Source organism: Dioscorea cayenensis, chromosome 15, assembly GCF_009730915.1.
Source record: "Dioscorea cayenensis subsp. rotundata cultivar TDr96_F1 chromosome 15, TDr96_F1_v2_PseudoChromosome.rev07_lg8_w22 25.fasta, whole genome shotgun sequence".
Classification (NCBI taxonomy): domain Eukaryota; kingdom Viridiplantae; phylum Streptophyta; class Magnoliopsida; order Dioscoreales; family Dioscoreaceae; genus Dioscorea; species Dioscorea cayenensis.
In genome coordinates, this window is record NC_052485.1 from 21142243 (window position 1) to 21154411 (window position 12169).

General features: G+C 41.3%; 1 pseudogene; it reads right to left on the bottom strand.

Annotated features, from left to right (window-relative positions):
• Positions 1 to 2337: 2337 nt before the first annotated feature.
• LOC120277785 lies at positions 2338 to 3995 on the bottom strand (annotated as a pseudogene).
• Between the last annotated feature and the right edge of the window lie 8174 nt (positions 3996 to 12169).

The window sequence follows — 12169 nt, forward strand, 5'->3', positions numbered from 1 at the left end:
TTTAATTATTTTTATATTTCAGATGATTTCACAATGTCATGGGAACCTCCGATTAAGAAAATAAGTGTGAATGGGAAACGATTGAACAAACATAAAATTAATTATAATTTTTTTTATTAATTTCAAAGATGCATATGAACACATGATCATGGGCGAGAACGCAAAAGTATTAAGAGAGCTATTTTTTATCATGCTCTTCAAACTTCTTTTTTTTTTTTTGACTTGGTTGACGCTCTTGACTCCTTTAGTATGTCGGAAAACCCTTTTAGCTCTATGACTATGGTCTTCTTCGATTTTTTTTTATGTGTGCTTGAGTTGCGGCCACTCTACATTTATGAATTGCCTGCTTGGTAATTTTTGCTTCTTTTATTGTTGAAGACTTTGGCCTTTTGTGCTTGTGAAATCTTTAACTTTTTGACTTGTGAAACTCCTTATGTCTTTGAATTTTTTGTGTCTTAAGACTTCAAAGTTGTATATGTCATTTATATGATATTGGTCTTGACTCTTTGATGCTTTTGAGCCTTGACCATTAAATCTTCAAGTCATGGCCTTCAACATGATTTAGGTTATTAACTTGACAATATTGACTTGCTTTTAAAATGGATCTCAAGCTGTAATTATGATCTTGTTTTACATCAACTAAGTCATCAATTGAGTTCTCCAATTCATTTTTTTGTGAAAGAGATCTCACAATGAGCTTTTTTAATAAAAAAGAAATCTTTGCTGATTTTTTAATGAGTGTTGACAAGAGATTTTTTTTTTGTGGAATTTTTCATTCATTCAATTTTTTACTCTACTTTTTATTTCATCTTTTTCTTTCACTCCAATGAACATCAAAAGACCTCAAAGTAAGCTTGAAGAAAGATTTTCTTAAAAATTTAATTTTCACCCCAGTGAGTGTCAGAGACCTCAATGCGAATTCAAAGAGGATTTTAGAGAAGTCTCTTTTTTTTAAAAAAAAAAAAAAAATTTCTTTTTACCCTCAAGAGTGTCAAAACTTCAAGGTAGAATTAGAGAATTTTATGAAAATTTCTCTTTACCCCAAGAGTGTCTAAACCTCAAGGTAGAGTTAGAGAATTTTATGAAAATTTCTCTTTACCCCAAGAGTATCTAAACCTCAAGGTGGAATTAGAGAATTTTATGAAAATTTCTTTTACCCTAAGAATATCAAAAACTTCAGGTGGAATTAGAGAATTTTTATGAAAAATTTCTCTTTACCCCAAGAGTATCTAAACCTCAAGGTGGAATTAGAGAATTTTATGAAAATTTCTCTTTACCCTAAGAATATCAAAACTTCAAGGTGGAATTAGAGAATTTTATGAAAATTTCTCTTTACCCCAAGAGTGTCTAAACCTCAAGGTGGAGTTAGAGAATTTTATGAAAATTTCTCTTTACCCCAAGAGTGTCTAAACCTCAAGGTAGAATTAGAGAATTTTATGAAAATTTCTCTTTACCCCAAGAGTGTCAAAACTCCAAGGTGGAATTAGAGAATTTTATGAAAATTTCTCTTTACCCCAAGAGTATCTAAACCTCAAGGTGGAGTTAGAGAATTTTATGAAAATTTCTCTTTACCCCAAGAATTTCAAGACTTCAAGGTGGAATTAGAGAATTTTATGAAAACTTCTCTTTACCCCAAGAGTGTCAAGACTTCAAGGTGGAATTAGAGAATTTCTCATAGGATTTTTTTCAAAAGGAGATCCTGTAAAAAATTACTAAAATACCCTCACTCTAATAACTTCATTCATCATTTTTTTTACCCATCCTTCATATCTTCCTTTTTACCTTTCTTCATTTTTTCCTTTTCTCTTTATCTCTTCTTTTTTCTTACTCATCCTTCATTTATTTTTCTCCTTTTTTATTTAACTCACCCTTCATTTTTTCCCTCTTCTCTATTTTACTCTTCCTTCATTTTTTTTTTTCATTTTCTCTTTTTCACCCTTCATTTTTTTTCTCTCTTTTTATTACCCATCATTTTTTCCATCATTTTCTTCTTTTTTTATTTTGAAAAGCAATTTAACATTTTTCCACTCACCAAACACTCAATCGCAGATATAGCCTCACAAAACTGAGCCAGTGACAACACAATGTTGCATGTTCTATTGCACATTACAAGAGCTCACAGTAAGTATGAACTATTTCATTTTCCAAATGCTCAAGAACATGCATCAGAGATTCAGAATATAATATACTTAACATGAAAGCGATGGTAACAAGACCCCAACCAAACATCTTGATGTCTTCTAAATTCATTTGGATCATAACTTTTTTTTTCCTCATACAATGATCTTCGTCCCAGCACCCTTGTCTACAACAATGATAACTCTAATTATTTATCAATCATGGCTTGAAAGGGGTGAAAACGTCAGCTGAGTTGTATCCTCTGAATCCAAATGAGTTTAAAATTACAACATTGACTTCATGTTGTTGCTTCACATTCGTAACTGCATCGAATTCAAATGCAGTCTCTGGACCAAATTGGTTTATGGAAAGATGCAGCCACCCAATTGTTGTGGCTTTCACACTTGCAATGGCTTCCAAACTACCTGATGCACCAAGGCAATGTCCTATCATAGACTTGGTTGTATTAATTTTAATTTTGGATGGGTTTTTGAACACCTGTCTTATGGCATTCACCTCAGCTAGGTCACCAACAAGTATGGAGGTCGCATAAGTGTTTATATTATTAACCTCTTCCAGTGCCACTCCAGCATCCTCAAGGCTGCTTTGAATGCAACTCAAAACACCAAGTCCATCGGCTCTCAGATCAGTCATATGATATGCATCACAGTTCACAGCACCACCCAGGTACTCGGCTATAATTGGTGCATCCCGTTTCATTGCATGTTCCAAGCTTTTCATAACCAGGACACCAGCACCTTCACCCATAGCAAAGCCATCACGGCCTTTGTCCCATGGCCTCAATGCGGTTTTAGGACCATCATTTCTCTAAGACAAAGCCCTACAAGCAACAAAACCTCAAATCCCAATTGGAATAATAGCAGCTTCGATACCACCAACAATCATTATATTAGCCTTGCCTCTACGGATGTGGTCGACAGCGACATAGAAACAGTAGTTTGGAGGTTGCACAAGCAGCTGAATTCGAATAACTTGCACCCATAAAACCAATATCCATGGCAAGTAACGCAGAACTCATATTTGTTAGTGCATAGGGAATGAAGAATGGAGTTTGCTCTATTTTCTCTTCTCTCTCTCTCTTCCTTTTTCTCTCTTAACTCCTTTTCTAAACCCTAACCCTAATTTTCTCAGTGAGACCGCTACATTTGTGCTTTCATTGATCCATCGTACTATGATTGATGGAGTTATGACGCGATCTCGCGCTCTAGAGGAACAGCTTGCCCTCATTAACGAGCGACAGGACACCATGCTTACCTAGATGGAAGGCCTTTCTGTTTCAGTTCAACAACACACCGATCTCTTTAACACCCTCCAGAAATCAATGGCAGCGCAACAAGCAGTGATGTCTGAGATGATGGTCAAGCTCTCCAGAGTTGAACGAGGCCAATATCCTCCAGCTCCACCATCACCTCCCTGTTTTAGCTCTTCATCAAATCACCTGACTTCCTCCACATCACAGCACACTCGACTGCCAAAGCTCGAGATACCTCTTTTCACCGGAGATCAAGTACTCTCTCGTAGATCTTTCAAATTGAGCATTTTTTCATGTTCCATATGATTCCGGAGGACCAAAAAATACACATTGCTGTTTTTTACATGACCGGCACCGCTCTTCAATGGTACCACTGGCCCGCCTCCACAAATCAACTTATTACGTGGGAGGTATTAGCTCGCCAAGCGGAGTTGCGGTTTGGACCCTCATCCTTCGTCAATCATGAGGCTCGCTTATTCAAACTCAGACAACGAACCACCTTTGAGGCTTACATGTCGGAATTCGAAAGTCTATCAACTCGGATTCCGCCAGTGAGCTCCAGTAGCCTTCTCAACTGCTTCTTATCGGGTCTCCGCAATGACATACAATGCGAGCTTTACATGTGGAAGCAGCAGACGCTTTAGGATGCCATGGGCATGGCCAAATTAGTGGAGGATAAATGCAATGCATCAAGGTTCACGTCATGGTTTCCTCGGCTCCCTCCTCAACCAGCCTTGCCAGCTCCACGGCCTACTATTCCTCCACGGCCAACTCCAGCCGATCCTCTTCCTATCAAAAGGCTTATACTTGACGAGATGGCGGCACAGCGAGAGCGCGGTCTTTGCTATAACTGTGATTCGCCGTTCACTAAGGGGCATCGTTGTACTCAATAGCAGTTCTTATGTCTCTTAGTGGATGAGGAGGAAGGCGCTTCCGCGCCAGACCATGAACCCAATCTTCCACCGCTCCCTGATGATCCAGATCCACCGTTAGAGGAGATGCCCTGTGAGGACAACCCTTGTATGTCCTTTCATGCCCTCATCGACATAATGGTTCCATCCACCTTGAAAATTGCTAGAACGATACTGGGCAAGGAGGTCATCATCTTGATTGACGGAGGCTCCACCAACAACTTCATTCATGCTCGTTAGGCGACTAATCTAGGGTTCACTATATAACCCTCCTTGTACATGAAGGTCTGAGTCAGCAATAGTGATGAACTATAGTGTAGAGGCGCATGTCTTCAAGTTCCCTTCTAGCTGGGCACGACCCTCTATACAGTCGACCTCCTATTGTTACCTATCTTTGGTGCGGACGTCGTTTTGGGCATACATTGGTTTGCCAAGCTGGGGCCAACAGTCTTTGACTATCAGTAGCTCTGGATGGAGTTTGATTATCAGGGAGCTAGGGTACGTCTCCATGGTATGAAGACTCCCAGCGCAACTGCAATGTCAACGGTCGCTTTGAAGCTTCACGTCCTGGGTCAAATAGAGAGCCAATATTTTCATTTATCGGTTTTTGTGGACGTCTGCCAGGAGACCAAGCTTTTTCCCTCATGCATTCATGCAGACGCTTCAGCTCCTTCTGATTTTGTTGACCAGTTACATTCCTTGTTGACTGAGTATACTGATATTTTTCTATGCACTCAAGGTTACCACCCAGCCGACCGTTCGACCATAGAATTCCATTACAACCGATGGCTTCTCTTGTGAACGTTTGTCCATATAGGTACCCGTACTTTCAGAAGGCTGAGATCGAATGTCTGGTGGGAGATATGCTTACGGAGGGCATTATACGTCTAAGTACAAGCATTTTCTCATCGTCGGTGATTCTCGTCAAGAAGAACGATGAAACATGGCGATTTTGTGTGGATTATCGTGCTTTAAATGCTGTGAAGATTTGCGATCGCTTTCCCATCCCAACAGTGGAGGAACTTCTCGTCGAGCTCGCAGGTGTGCACATTTTTTCTAAGCTAGACCTGCATTCTGGGTATCATCAAGTGAGGATTCATCCGGCCGACATGGAGAAGATGACATTCTGGACTCATGAAGGGCATTACGAGCCCTTTGGCCTCTCCAACGACCCCTCCACATTCCAAGCGTTAATGAACGATGTTTTCTGGCTGGCTATGCGGAAATACGTCTTGGTGTTCTTCGATGATGTCCTCGTATATAACTCCTCTTTGAGTGAGCATTTGATGCATCTCCGCACTGTTTTTGTAACCTTTCGTCAACATCAGCTTTTTGCCAAGCAGAGTAAGTGTGCATTTACTTGCACCAGCATTGCATGTCTCGGCCATAGGATATCTGGTAATGGGGTGGAAGTTGACCCAGATAAAGTCCAAGCTGTTCAGTAATTGCCTTTGCAGACAACAGTGCGTAGTCTACGAGGATTTCTCAGATTGATGGGGTACTACCGTAGATTTGTTACTAACTATACCGGTCTTGCAGCACCATTAACTGAGCTCCTTCATAAAAATGTTTCATCTGGACGACTTCGGCCACTCGTACTTTCAATGCCATGAAGTTAGCATTAACTACGACCCCTATACTATACCTACCAAACTTTGACATTCCCTTTGAAATTCGGATTGATGCGTCCGCTACGGGAATTGGCGCAATGCTTCTTCAAGATCAGCATCCCATTACATACTTCAGTAAAGCTCTCGACCCTCGCCAATAGGCTTCTTCAACTTATGCTCGTGAGATATTGGCGATTACTGAAGTAATGCGTAGGTGGCGACAATATCTCCTTGGCCGTCGCTTCATTATTTACACTGATCACCAAAACCTACGCTCTTTGCTGCATCAGACAATCCAAACCCCAGAGCAACACAAATGGCTTACTAAGCTTCTCGGGTTTGAATTTGAGATTCTTTATAAATTGGGGAATCGCAACCGGCTAGCAAATGCACTCTCTCGTATTCATGAGGATCCTCAGACACAACTTTCCACTTTGGTTGTATCTAAACCTATTTCAGCATTATGGGGGGCCTTATTGCAAGCTTACAAGGATGATCCTTCCATCCAATCCTTATTGGAAGCTATTCCAAGCAATCCCGATGCTCATCCTGGATATTCAATCCGTAGCAACATTATATTATATCATGGGCAGGTCTTGGTTCATGACAACTCAGCTCTGCGACAACTGCTGATATCTGAATACCACAACACTCCCGTGGAAGGCCATGCAGGGATCCAGCATACATTGCACAGGATCAGTAGTACATTCACTTGGCCTAGTCTAAAGAAACATGTTCAGGATTTTGTGAACAGCTGCAACAATTGTCAATTTGTCAAACCCTTCAACCGAGCTCCTCAAGGACCTCTTCAGCCTTTACCTATACCTGGCCAAGTTTGGGACTCCGTATCAATGGACTTCATTACTCATTTACCTCCTTCCAGTGGGAAGACGGTGATTTTAGTGGTGGTCGATCACCTGTCAAAGCAGGCCCATTTTTCAGCCCTTTGCACTAAATTTACAGTAGTTCAGGTCGTTGATGTTTTCACTCGGGATGCCATCCGTCTTCACGGTGTGCTGACTTCTGTGGTCTCCAACCGAGATCCCATCTTTGTGAGTCATTTCTGGCAAGAATTGTTCCGTTTACAGGGAACCCAACTATTGATAAGCAGTGCGTACCACCCCCAAACGGATGGCCAGACAAAAATTCTTAATCGATACCTTGGAGGACTATTTGCGTTGCTTCGTTGGTAACAACCCTCACTCTAGGTTTTGTTTAGTGCCATAGGTTGAATGGCACTATAATACGACTTGGGATTCCTCCATCCGTATGACCCCATATGAAGCTGTGTATGGATGTCCTCCTCCAAATCTATTAGATTACATGAAGGATACCTCCTCTGTTTCGGATGAGGACACACTGCTATCTGATCGAACTCAAGCACTCCAGGACCTTAAAATCAACCTACAAAGGGCTCAAGCAAGAATGAAGAATCAAGCAGACTCCAAACGGTCCGATGTCTTCTTTGATGTTGGCGATTGGGTGTTTCTGAAACTTCAGCCTTACAGACAAATTTCACTTAGTGTTCATCCTTCCCACAAACTTTCAAATGGTTCTTTAGACCGTTTGTAATTCTGGAAAAAATTGGCAAGGTGGCCTGCCGTTTGGATTTACCACCCACCGCTCAATTACATAACGTATTCCACATCTCGAAGCTCAAGCGGTGTATTAGTGATCCTACAGTCTAGAAATTGCCCTTTCCAGCTTCCTTCAAGGACCACAAGCCTTTGTTCACACCAATGGAGATCCTCAACTCTCAGATTATTCTACATGGGAATCGCCGTCTCAAACAAAATTTAGTCCGTTGGAACATCATTCGGCAACCAATGCCACTTGGGTGCCCGAGGAGAATCTCAAGAGGATTTTTCCCACCTTTCACCTTGAGGACAAGGTGAGTCTTGCAGGGGAAGCTAATGTAGGGGTCAGCAGATACATGGTCGGTGATGTGGCAAGTAATAGGGAGGCTGAAGTAAAATGAGGGGCAAATACCATGAAGATTGATGGCAGGGCGACTCGAAGCAATCGGGTTGAGACACGTGTTACGCAGTTTCGTGATTATATCATGTAATGGTCCTTGGTATCACAATTAAGAATGTAATTAATTAGATGATGGAACCTTAACCAATGGTTAAGGGTTGCATGGAGGGCAAGTCATTGTTGCCTGAAACGGTTAGATAGCCTCTTTAAATACAACCAATGAGGAGAGAGAAAGGGGAATATATCCTCAGAATTTCTCTCACATTCTCTTTTCTCTGCTTTCTATTCTCTCTCTTCCTTTTTACTCTTAACTCCTCTTCTAAACCCTAACGCTAATTTTCCCAGTGAGACCGCTACAGAAACTTAGATGCATTAAATCGGTCAATTAGTCTGATTCTGCTCTCCCCCGCCAATAGCCGACTGTAGTAGAGATCTATGTCATTGGCAAAGACTGAGACGAGTCCCAGCCCGTGATCACAACCCACTTCTTCGGATCTGTTTCCCACTTTAGCACCAATGTGACAGCAGCCGATGCGCGGATCGCTAGAGAAGGAATTCGGGAGGCGGTGGCGCATAGATCGTCTAGCCACAGGCGCCGGCACCGGGGATAAGCGGAGACCATCAGACGGAGCTGTGCAGAGGGCTTGCATATCAGCGCCAAGAAGAAGCCAGAGAGAGAGGTTTAATAGAGCTCGAGATAGCAAACAAGAGAGAGAGAGAGAGAAAGGAAAAGAAATGCATGCTAAGCAAGAGTGCATGCACGTGCATGGGTTTTTTTTAAAAAGAAAAAAAATGCATGAGAGAATCACATCTTGGTAGGACCCATTGCATTTTTTTCTTTTTAATGCATGATCAGAAGTGTTTATACATAAATAATATAACATACGTCATAGTATAACCCAATATCCTAATAGGACCCAAACCCTAATTAAATTTAAATATATCTTAATCATGGATATATTTAGAATTAAAATTTAAATGTCCTAATCTTAATTGATTTTGGATTTTCCCTTTAAAATAAATTATCTGATTGTCTTGGACTAGAATACAAATTCCGAGGCAAATAAAAAAATAATACAAATAAAAATAAAAATAATAAAATACAAATTACAAAATTGCCCATGATAATTTTTCACGAGGCATAAATGCAAATTACAAGATTGCCCTTGAGAACACATATCTCGAGGCAAGATAGCCTAAAAATACATATCCCGAGGCGATCCTAAATTTCATATAGTCTGAGAACATATCTCGAGGTAACTTGAGAAATGCAAATCCCAAGGCACCCAAACTCATATCCTGAGGCAAATTATGTTAATTGAATTTTGAAAAAAAATTTAATTTGAAATTTTTTTTTTAAAAAAGAAAAAACAAATAAAAAATCATTAAATTTTCAAAATTGATTCTATCCTATTTTGATTTGATCCGCTATGATTCTGCAGGAGGAGTTGGGATTGAGGATAAGAATTGAAAAATTCTTTTAAAAAGGAGGATGAAGGCAAGAAAAGAGGGAGGGGGGAGGACCGGCCAGAGGAAAAAAAAAAGAGAGAATATTTGAAGAAGAAAAAGAAAAAAGAATGAAGAAGAAGAAAAAAAATTTAGAGGAAAAGAATGAAGATTGTTGTGATGTCGTTGTCGTAACCGCTGCATGTTGTCATCACCATCGCTTCGCCGCCATATGTGTTTGTCGATGGTGATATGGCCAAGGATTGGTGTAAAGAAGATGAAGGAGCTGCACCAGGAGGGCCATCACATTACTGGGCTCATAGATCTCTTTCAAGACAAGACGCTACTGCCGCTGCCGTTGCATCTCTGCAAGATGAAAGAGAGGCTGGGATTAGGCGAAGAAAATCCCACCCATGGCTGAAGATAGAAAACGGCGGTGCTCCCTTCCACAATCTCCGGCTCTTCAGATAATGAAAGCCTCGAGGAAGAAAATGAAGAAAAAAAAAATCTCGCCGAACCCAAAGAAGAAAGAGGAAGCCAAAGGGAGGACCGGGCCAAAGAAAAAGAGAGAGAGAGAGAGAAAGAGAGAGAGAGAGAGAGAGATGGAGTGAGGGAGGGAGGGAGGGAGTTCTGAAGAAAAAAAGAGAGGAGAATGGAGAGGGGTAAAAAACAAGAGAAATAAGAAGAAAAAAAAGAGAAGAAGAGTATGAAGATGAAGAAGAAGAAGAGAAAAGAAGGTTGTTGCCGCTGTTGCCTTGCCGCCGCCACCACCGGTGCCGCCCCAAACCTCCGTCTTGGCAATGATATCTGTTCCTTCTTGTTCCTGTCCTCCGTTGTTCTCTTCTCCAGCGCAGCTTCCTCCTGTGAGATCAACCATCCTTGCCTTCTCCACCAACCCTGCTCGTCCAAGCCTATCCATCATGCACATATAATGCTCCATGCTTGGAACAATCCTGTGCTCCTTCTTCATCGCCTCGAAGTATCTCTGGCTCTCCTCCACAATGCCAACATAATTACAAGCTGTGAAGCACTGAAATAAAGATGATGTTATCCGGTTTCAATCCAGCCGAGATGAGATCATCGAACAATCTTATTGCTTCTTCGCATTAGCCGTGAATCCCAAACCCGGCAATCATTGAGCTATAACATATCAAGTCTCTGTGTGGCCAATGGTCGAACACCTCACGGGCTTTCTGGAGATCCCCACATTTTGCGTGAAGATCGACGAGAGTTACTACTGTGTGTCTATTCGTTAGCTTAGAGCCATGATGGTCAACATAGTGCCGCAATGTTCTTGCTATGTTCTGAGATCCTAGCTGCGCGCAGGTAAAGGCGATTGTATGTTTCTAACTCTGGCAGCTTGCATTTTATCAAACATCTGCTGTGTATCTGTCATTCTCTGACACTTCCCATAGAAACCAATGAGTACAGTCTAAACGGCTTTCAACACCAATGACACTGTGAACGTCAGTGGTTCTATTGATGGAGAGCATCGCCGTCTTCTTCTGTATAATGAGAAGACTTCTTCATCATGTTGTGAGTAACCTCTGATAAGCGTCGTCCAGACAAATGCTTTGGGATTGGTCATCTCATCCGCAATTGGTCGAGCACGTTGCAGTCAGCCTAACTCTGTGAAACTTCAGACAAGCTTTGCCGCCAAGTAACTGTTCTGAGACTGACCGTGTAGAAGAATATGCGCATGCCCCTACTTCAATTAGCCACAGCTTTACAGAGCTTGATCAAAGCGATGACATGATCCCCCTCAACATGACTCATGCCCCTACTTCAATAGTGCTCATGCCGATTGTGCATGAACAGCAGGTTACAATGTGGCATTAGAAAACTTTGGACGTGCACGGTTTCTCGAGGTTTCAGTGATTGTGAGGTTGAACTCCTGCACTTGTTACAATTATTCCCGAAGCTCGAGTGCATTGGCTGTGTGCCACACCTCTCCAAATTTTGGACGCTGCCAATCTCGCTCAAAATGTCTTCCAATTCCTCCTCAACTACGCCCTGTTGTTTCCTGCCTATCTCTAAATCAACACTTGTTTTAGTTGGGGTTGATACTTATCCAAGAGAAAACAAAGAAGAAGACAATTGAATTTTGTTTAATAATAGAACGGAAATTATTCTTGGACTTTGGAATACTTGAGAAGAAGATTTTCACTATATTTCTTGCGCATCCATGATTATAAGGGTTGGTTTTCTTTGTATGTAGTCTGCATGATCAGGCTTGTAAGAACCAGAAACACATTGTGTGGAAAAATCGACAATTAAAGATGGTGAAATATCTTGATTGGTACAAATCAAGTACATGTGGAAAAATGGTCAACCCTCCAAAAAACCAAGCTGCTATGAATGTGTAGATAAATAGTGTGCCAAGAACAGGAGATCTCATGACAGCCTTCCACATGTTACACTCGTCAACCCAGCAAAAACTGAAGACGAACAAACATAGCATAGTCGTAGATGACACAAACATAAAGAAGAAGATAATTTCTTTGCATAAAGAGAAGTTGCAGTCAAATATTGGAGATTGGAATCACCCGATCATCAGGTAATTGAAGATGAATGCCATTGTGCAGCATTTTATCATTAGCTTTACCATGGCATGGGAGCTAGCTAGTTTCATTATTGCATCCGTCAAACCTTGGAAATAAAGTAAAAAAACAAGCTCACATTTCCAATGCACTGGCCAACCCAAGATTGAACAATGTGAGCACCGTGGTGGCCGATAGAGCATGCATGCTGTTCACAAGGATATCCTTTTGTTGGTAGCAAGCTTGATGAATTATGATGACTTCCCATCCAGTCTGAAGAATAAGTATAGGATC